Raw genomic sequence first — 8003 nt, 5'->3', positions numbered from 1 at the left:
TGACATAGCAGGGTCTCATGGTAGTTCTGAGTGTTTTGAGAAGTTTCATATTGATGTCATCGTAGCTGTCACAGCTTGCTATTTATTTATTGCATGTCGGGAGGGGTGGGTATGCCTGTACCACTGCTCACATATGGAGGTCGGGAGGGTGGGTATGCCTGTACCACTATTCACATCATATGGAGGTCGGGAGGGTGGGTATGCCTGTACCACTATTCACATCATATGGAGGTCGGGAGGGTGGGTATGCCTGTACCACTGCTCACATATGGAGGTCGGGAGGGTGGGTATGCCTGTACCACTGCTCACATATGGAGGTCGGGAGGGTGGGTATGCCTGTACCACTGCTCACATATGGAGGTCGGGAGGGTGGGTATGCCTGTACCACTGCTCACATATGGAGGTCGGGAGGGTGGGTATGCCTGTACCACTGCTCACATATGGAGGTCGGGAGGGTGGGTATGCCTGTACCACTGCTCACATATGGAGGTCGGGAGGGTGGGTATGCCTGTACCACTGCTCACATATGGAGGTCGGGAGGGTGGGTATGCCTGTACCACTATTCACATCATATGGAGGTCGGGAGGGTGGGTATGCCTGTACCACTGCTCACATATGGAGGTCGGGAGGGTGGGTATGCCTGTACCACTGCTCACATATGGAGGTAGGGAGGGGTGGGTATGCCTGTACCACTGCTCACATATGGAGGTCGGGAGGGTGGGTATGCCTGTACCACTATTCACATCATATGGAGGTCGGGAGGGTGGGTATGCCTGTACCACTATTCACATCATATGGAGGTCGGGAGGGTGGGTATGACTGTACCACTATTCACATCATATGGAGGTCGGGAGGGTGGGTATGACTGTACCACTATTCACATCATATGGAGGTCGGGAGGGTGGGTATGACTGTACCACTATTCACATCATATGGAGGTCAGATGATGCCTTCTGGGAGCCAGTTCTCTCCTTCCACCATGTGGGTCTTGGGAACTGGCAACAAGTGCCTCAGCTCTGCACCATCTCGAGGGACTGCTCTAACAGTTTATATAATTCATACTCCTGTTGGCATACACATGCTTTTCTGTTTCTTTCATTTTTTTAAACTGTGCCTGCCTTTTAAGCTACAGCTATCCTGCTCAGCAACTGCCACTCCACCACCTAGCAGTGGCTAGGCGCAAGAGCCAATGCCTGAGGGAATTCTGTTCCCTCAGATACCAACTCTTTCAAAGCTACTGAGGAAGCTTATTTAAATCTATGTCCTGTTAAAGAATTCAAGATTCAAAGGCTGATGTAGAATCCTGCTTCCCAGAGAGGCTGGAGAGCAAGCAGCTCACCTACCTCAGCTCCTTGCTTCTCCCAAGAAGTCCTTGTGCTTGTTCACGACCCTCCTTACGAACCCTTTTTCACTTGGCTCCTCCCTACAACTTCCTGTCAGGTAGTAGCTGAGCCAGTCTTCTGACTGCAGGTGAATTTTATTTACTCAAACACATCTTTGCATCATTAAATAAATGTTCCCGAGCATAAACAGAAGTAACACAACTGAAAATTGATTACAAAATGCTCAGTCAATGCTCAGGCTTATTACTAACTAGCTCTTACATTTAAGTTAACCCATTTCTATTAATCTATGTATTGCCACGTGGCTGGGCAGGGCTTTACCTCTAGCATCCTGCTTCTTGGGCTGCAGACTGGTGTCTCTCTCGATTCTGCCATCCTTCATCCAAGTCCTCAGTTTTATTGTCCCACTATCATTATCTTGCCTTGCTAGGGGCCAATCAGCTTTATTATTAACCAATGAGAGTAATTCACATCCAAATTGTAAAGAAGGATTATCCCACAGCATGTATTCATTAATTTTTCCACACTTGCTTTCAAGCCCTAAGTATTTTTTTGCCCCAACTCCCTATCACTGGAAATGCAAGCCTGTACCACAGAGCTTCCCCACATTGTTTCTGAATGAATGTGTGTTCTGGGGCATCTACTCCAGTATTTATGCTTGCATGACAAGTGCTTTCTTACTTGTACCATCTCCCCAGTCCTGCTTTTTCAAACATTGGTTGGCCATTTGTATGTCTTCCTTTGAGAAGGAAGAAATTAATTAATTGTTAATTTGGGGGACTATTTCCTGTTCAACTTGAGTCTTTCACAAAACACTCTTGCTTGTGTTTGTGAAAGCTTTGCCTATGCTTTCCTATAGTAGTTTTAAAGCTTTGGGTTACACAGTAATGTCTTTGATGTACTATGAATTGAGTATTTTTGTGCAGGATGAGAGATGTAGATATAATTTCATTCTGTTGCATTTGTAGACATGCAATTTGTCAGCACAATTTGTTAAAGAGGTTGTTTTTTCTTAATGTGTGCTTTTGACATTCTTGAAAAGACATTTTTTTTATCTGCTATATTCTGCCTACTCTTTCTTCATTACATGACATCTATGACCACACTCCCATTATTCTGGAATTCCTGTGGGCGTTATTCCATTCGTTACCTTCTCTCTCTGCCTTTTAAGTTTGCTGGATCTGATGTTATCTCCAACTTTGATACTTAGGTATTGAGACAGAAAAACAGGGGAGTCTGTTTAACAGCGTGTAAACTGGACTTCAGGGAAGCAAGGCCTTAAGTTCAAGGCTGGAAATTTAAAGCAAATTAAGAGTAAGTAACAGTTCTTGACCTAACTGAGAAGACCCCGAAGGAACTAGAGCTCATGCAGAAAATATGAGTTGGGAATTTAGTATGCCTTTTCTTCAATAAATAGATTGTGTATCTCTAATGTAAAATTGTGAAACTCCCTGATAATAAAATAGTCTAAATGCCATCAACGCTTGTATTTCATAATCTATTACATAAGTCCAGGCTGTGAAATTTCGGTGACCATCTGTGATCATGGAATACTTTCAAAATGTGCCATGTGGCAATTGCTCAGCTGCCATGTAGCCAGTTGGAACATCGCTTGCCTTGTTTTGTATGTGGGACCTAACACCCCTTTGCTCTAAGTGATATTACTTGTCGTCCAACAGCATCCATCATCCTGCTATGCACTAGAAGTTCCTCCCTCTTTCAGCCATTCAACAACAGCCATTGTCCAGTACTTTCTATTGATCCCAATTTTACTAAAATAACTATATCTGCTCCTCCTATTTGTTTTTGAGATTTAACATCCAAAGAAAACTATAGTATAGGGGTTGGAGAGGTTTGGTTCCTGGCACGCACACGGTGGCTCAAAGCCATCTGCAGCTTGAGTGCTGCAGGATCTGATGCTCTCTTCTGGGCTACAGGAGCACCAGACAGGCACATACATACATGTAGAGAAAGGCACATGCATACAGGCAGGGAAAACATTCATACACAAAACCCCAAACAAACATAGGAGGAAAAGAGGAGACAATCACCCTGTATAGCTTCTACGGAACACAGCAGCTTTCCCAACCAGGGCTTTCCCAGACTGCCATGTGAAAAGGGCTGTTTGCTTCACCTAATCTATGATGTGGATGTCATATTCCCACAGCAGAGGAAAAAACAAAACCCTTCAATACAAACAATTCTCAAGGGCTGTTTTTGTCAATGAAACATTTGGCTATTTAGAAAACATTCATTTAAAGCTTTATGGATTTCTTTTTCTGGGAGGGAGGGGGGTTAGAGACAGAGTTTCTCTGTGGCTTTGGAGGCTGTCCTGGAACTAGCTCTTGCAGACCAGGCTGGTCTCAAACTCACAGAGATCCACCTGTCTCTGCCTTCTGAGTGCTGGGCTTAAATTTACAGCTTTATGGATTTCCTAGGGAAACACTGACATGTTACAGGAACTCTTCAAAATTCTGGCATAAAAGAAAAAAAAAGGCCATAAAATCTGGCCTAACGGAGCACATATTCCAACCCAGAAAAGTACTTGTAATTACTGAGAATCTGTCTTGTCCAGTGGAATCAGCAAACCCTAGTAAGACAGTGGTTAGATGCGCTTGGAAAGCTGACTTTTACGAAAACTGATCTTGAAGAAGAATCTGGAGATTGCTATAGTTTGAGCTTTACGTTTATTTAAAGAACCATGTGATGGGTACTTGGTCTCCACAGAGGCTGTGAGGGCAGTTAACCCTTTAAGTGGTAGAGTCTAGTAAGAAACTTTTAAACCCTTTGAGGGTGTGATTAGAAGAGGGATATGAATCCCCAGCTGTCTCCTTACCTGCCCCCTCAAGTCTCTCTTCCTGGCCACCAAGTGAGGGGTAGAGTTCTACTACACACCACCATGACCGGCTGTTTGCCACGGGCCCAAAGAATCAACGGATCGCAGGTGGAATCGCTCAAACCAGTTAAAACCACCCCTTCCTCCTCATAAATTCAATCTCAGATATCTAAGTACGGCAGCCACGCGTTACTAACATACAGATATCCCCAGCTGGGTGTGGCGGGGGAATAACTGGATGGTGACGCAACCAGGATGGCGTGACCTAGGAAGTGGAGGAAATGTATTGAGGTCATACCGTAGTCTAGATGAGTGGGGCGCACAGTAGAAGGTAAACTGAAGTAGACGCTTGCCCAGGAGGCTGTGTCCTGATGTGTTGCAGAGGGCGAGCCCAAGTCGTAGCCTCTTGGGGGAGTGGGCGCGAAGGCGAGGAATCAACGGCACAGACTTCAGAGGCCGGGAAAAAGCAAAAGCTCACTTGTTTATTGAAAGTGTGGGCAAGCCTCTTCCACATGCTGCGGACCCAGGGGTGGTGCCAATCTGGACTGTTGCTTGTCTCTCTCTCTCATTGGCCCAGGTCACCATGACGTCAGCTGTGGACTTCTGGTTGGCTCATAGGGAAATCGCTAATGCGCAAGCTGGACTGGCCGGCTGTTGGCCTCCTCCTACACGGATGGATTTAGACTTCACTTTGAAGGTAATGAAAAGCAATTGAACGATTTCAAGCCATTGAGTGAAATAAGATTCGTCTTTTAGTTGAGGTCCCTCTGCCAGCAGTCTAGGAGATGTACTGTGGCGTCCAGGAAAGATTCTGGCCGTGTCATACAAGTAACGCAAGAAGGGTTAGGATAAAATTGAAGGGGGACACGAGAATTTTCTTAAGCTTTGTCTTTTGTTTCTGTGTTAGTGACGGCGTTCTCAAGAAAAAGGAAACTCAGAAGCATCAACTGTTGTGTGGGAAAACTGCACAGTTATAACCATTTTAAGAGCTCTGGTTAAAAAGGAACAGTTGATGGTTGGACGGTTCATGGAGCTAAAGGCGTGGGTGAGACTGTGCGAATGTCTAAAGGAAACAGGAGAAGACCAAAGACAGCCTGCCGGGGTCTCTTAGGTTGTAAAAACTTGGTAAACGGAAGACAGAAGGGTATTTAGAGAGGCAGATAGATGCTGAAAGGGAACAACAAAGCAGGTAGCAGTAGCGTGAAGTGATGGCTATAAATAACTAGAAAGCAGTGACTTCACTGATGCCGTAGCGGGGGCGGGGCCTTTTCCTAAGTCCCTTGCAGGATCTATGTGAAGAAGAAGGACCATTGATTTCAGACCATCATACTGAAAGCTTGGCTGTGAAGGAGACCCCAGCATAATGTGTGCAGTAGGAACGATTAGAGATGAGGTACAGCCTGGTTTTCTTGGTTAATCTAGTAACACATACAATCGGAAAGGCGTTCTAATTGCGTTTACATCTTAGTCGTTTCTAGCAAGCAGCAGCAGAGCCAGACTACACAGACAGCATCATTAACGGCAGGCCCAAATTTATATCAAGATTAAAACTTTGCTAAGTGAAGTGTGTGTGGAGGGGAACACACGAATTGCTCTTGAAGTCGGTTATGGGGAAATGGCTGGGGGGAAACGGCTCAGTGGTTAAAGCGTTAGCAATGCACACCTGAGCAATGGAGCTGAGCTTCCCAGAACCAGATGGATGCCAGGAGCCACAGCACGGCAGAGAGCAGAGATGGTGTCCCCAGCGGTAGCCATCTCTGCCATGTCTACGTCTGATTGCCTCAGTGAACGAAGTGGAAGAGAGTGAGGATGACTCCCGGTGTTAACCTCGGGTCTTTACAGCTATCAACACACACGTGCATGAGCAACTAGACACATATTCAGGCATGCACACCACACGTACCACACGCAGACACACATGAAAATGGAGCACGTTCTGCTTAAAAATTAATTCCCGAGAGCATTACGTAGTTATATACAAACGTGCTCAACACGGGAAACATGATTCATACTGATTAATAATTCAGTGTACTCTTATCTCTACTTTTGTTTTCCCAAAACTTTGATTTTTGTCACTTTGTCCCTGATTATTTTCTTGGCATCAGAAATGATCCATCTGGGAAAAAAATTTGCATTGAGTCTGGTTTTGGTTCCTAACATTCATCACTTGTTATTACATCAGCACTTAGCAGTCTCACACCAGGTGTGATGGCTACCTTTTGTTAACGTGACACAAACGAGAGTCACCTGGGAAGACAGAAACTTAACTGAGGAATTGCTTCATTAGGTTGGATGGTTGGCATGTCTTGGGCATTTTCTTAATTACTACTTGTTGTAGCCGACCCCAGCCCTCCGTGGGTGGTGTCATCCCTAGGCCTGTGGTATGTGTGTAAGAGAAGCAGGTGGACAAGGCAGAGGAGACAAGCCAGTAATCGCATTTCTCCCCGGTTTCCTGCTTCGGTTTCTACTTCTGTTTCCTCCTTGGGTTCCTGCCTTGGCTTCCATTGATGATGCACTGTACCCCGATAAACCCTTTCCTTCTCTGACAATTGTGTGGTCAGTGTTTTATCTCAGCAACAGAAAAGCAAACTGCAGCAGCTGGCTAATTTTACATGGAGATCCTCCTAAGCTTGCTTCAATACAGCGTGTTACTTACTTGATGCTGTCTCCTCTCCCCTCCCACATTTCATTGCTTGTTTGTATCTTTTTAAAGATTCGCTATTTTACAAAAATATACATGCCTGTGTGTTTGTGGGTGTATGTACACAGGTGAGTACAGGTGCTGTAGAGGGTCAGAAGGTGTCAGATCCTCTGGAACTGGGGTTGCCTGTGCTTGTGAGCTATCTTATGTGGGTTCTGGGAACTGTTCAGGTCCTCTACAAGAGCAGTATGTGCTTTTAAATGCTAGTCTATCTAACTTCTGTGTCTTTTTTAAATAAGATTGTTTTTATTTAGTAAAACCAATGTCTGCGGGCTAGAAGTTTAACTATACACATATATGCTTGATTTTTCCAATGCTATTACTTTATCCAAAAATTGTTTCTTTCCATTAAAAAAAAGGCTGCCTTATGTTGGAAGCTTTCTTCAAATACTTACAGAATCTTAACTGTCAATAAATATGTAAAAATGAACCACTCACTTGCAGAATGGAACTGGTTTTCTGCCTTGTTGGGTAACGTACTTCCACTGCTTGGGTAGTGAACTTTTGACCATGTTTTACATTTTTTTCCACCCAGACATTTTCATTAATCTGTTTAGGTTCTCTGGAGAAAAATTAAATCCGGTTCCTCCCATGAGTGTCTACCACTGGCTGCTGACATTAGAATTAGATAAGAAAGGTTGGAGAGTTCTCGTGGTTGCAAGTGCACCCCATAAGAGAATTCTCTGTGTCTGTGTTTTTGGCACTTCTCTCTGACTCATTCTTTGTAGCAGATAAACCGGAGTTTTCTTAAGAGGAACCGCTCAGCTATTGTGTAATTATGTATCTATTTCTTTACTTGTAGAGGTTCAACTCTCTTGCTGTGGATACCTGGGACTGCCAGTGACTGTTTTCAGAACCTTGGGTTTTTTTTTTTCCCTCCTGAATTTTCTTTTTGGTTGCTTTTTTTGTTTGTTTGTTTGTTTGTTTTTACAAGACAGGGTTTCTCTGTATTGGTTTGGAGGCTATTGGTCCAGCCCGGCCTCGAACTCACAGAGATCCGCCTGCCTCTGCCTCCCGAGTGCTGGGATTATAGGCGTGCGCCACCACCGCCCGGCCCCTCTATGGTTGCTTTTATCTTTCCTTTTAATTTTCATTTTAAAGTCTTTTGATTTACCTTTCTTTA

At 44.5% G+C, this 8003-nt stretch overlaps 1 long non-coding RNA gene across 1 annotated transcript in view; it reads left to right on the top strand.

The window, feature by feature from the left end:
* The first annotated feature begins 4416 nt into the window (after window positions 1-4416).
* LOC121141316 overlaps window positions 4417-8003 on the top strand; it is a 135717-nt gene continuing 132130 nt past the window's right edge. Inside the window, exons 1-2 of the long non-coding RNA XR_005878194.1 lie at window positions 4417-4510; window positions 4757-4876. This is a non-coding gene — a long non-coding RNA (uncharacterized LOC121141316). The remainder of the gene's footprint in view (window positions 4511-4756; window positions 4877-8003) is intronic.

This window comes from Mesocricetus auratus, unplaced genomic scaffold (genome assembly GCF_017639785.1).
Source record: "Mesocricetus auratus isolate SY011 unplaced genomic scaffold, BCM_Maur_2.0 Super-Scaffold_2245, whole genome shotgun sequence".
Lineage (NCBI taxonomy): Eukaryota > Metazoa > Chordata > Mammalia > Rodentia > Cricetidae > Mesocricetus > Mesocricetus auratus.
This window is presented reverse-complemented; position numbering and strand designations above follow the sequence as displayed.